General features: G+C 36.9%; 1 non-coding gene across 1 annotated transcript; it reads left to right on the top strand.

Annotated features, from left to right (window-relative positions):
- On the top strand, positions 1-74 carry Trnai-aau (transfer RNA isoleucine (anticodon AAU)). The gene has a single exon. It is a non-coding gene; the product is annotated as a tRNA-Ile (tRNA).
- The last annotated feature ends 1,026 nt before the right edge of the window (positions 75-1,100 follow it).

Raw genomic sequence — 1,100 nt, 5'->3', positions numbered from 1 at the left:
GGCCGGTTAGCTCAGTCGGTTAGAGCGTCGTGCTAATAACGCGAATGTCGTGGGTTCGACCCCCACACTGGCCATGGAATTATTTTAATTTTTTTTTTTTCAAAATTCTCGGGGCAAAAACCGCACGATGCGCGGCGTAGAAATGCAACTTCATCATAAACCGCTGTCAACACTAGAGAAAGTCTTCGCGAGAATGACTTGTTGGTATCAACTGTGCTTGGTGAAACTGACTCCTACCATAGATCATAAATCCTTGAATCTGGCTTCATCAGATTTGTGTACGAGAAAAAATTATCTCCAAAGCCATAGCGAATCCAAAAACAATTCGAAAACAAACCGAAAACACGAGAGAAAGTTTTCGAGAGAATATCTTGTCGGTATCATCTGTGCCTCGTGAAACACATACTCTTCCATAGATCATAGATCCTTGAATCGGGCATTTTCCTTTGATTAGTGTGCGTGAAAATCTCCAAAGCCATAGCGAATCCAAAAACAATCTGAAAACAACGAAAATGTGAATCCGTTTGAATAATCAACAATAATGTTAGCGGTCGGTCGTCAATGGTTTCATTTTAAAACAATGTAAAAAATAAGAAACATTGTTTTTTCTTCATTTTGCACGGGTTTTAGTTACACTATTTGTTACATTGTATGGATGATAAATGTATGAACAATGATGTAAAATAAACAGGAATATTGTAAAGTTAACTTACAGCAATAGGTTGACGCTTATTATGAACTTCCCATCGAGAAGAACAGCGCCTCTACGCGACCCCTAACGCCCCGGGCGGTGCCAAATACCAAGATCTGTAATATTCAGGTGCGTATAACATTCGAGTATAAATCAGAAATTAGATTTAGATAAATAGAGAAAAATATTTGGAAAATTTTACCGAAAAACTATAGTTTTGAAAATTCTGCACAAGAAAAAAAGCAAACATGAATTTTTTTCCCTCACTTGATTTTGCGGTTTTTTTCTGAAACTATTTATTCCTAAACGGATTGTTTTTGCAGGTCCAGACGATTGTGAAACGGGAAGTGAAGCCAAACAAGCATATAAAAAAGGTTCGTGTTTTAGTTAATTCATTCTTAAGATATAG

This window comes from Tubulanus polymorphus, chromosome 12 (assembly GCF_964204645.1).
Source record: "Tubulanus polymorphus chromosome 12, tnTubPoly1.2, whole genome shotgun sequence".
NCBI classification, from domain to species: Eukaryota; Metazoa; Nemertea; class Palaeonemertea; order Tubulaniformes; family Tubulanidae; genus Tubulanus; species Tubulanus polymorphus.
Note: the sequence above shows the minus strand (reverse complement) of the source record. Positions and strands in the feature narration are given on the sequence as shown.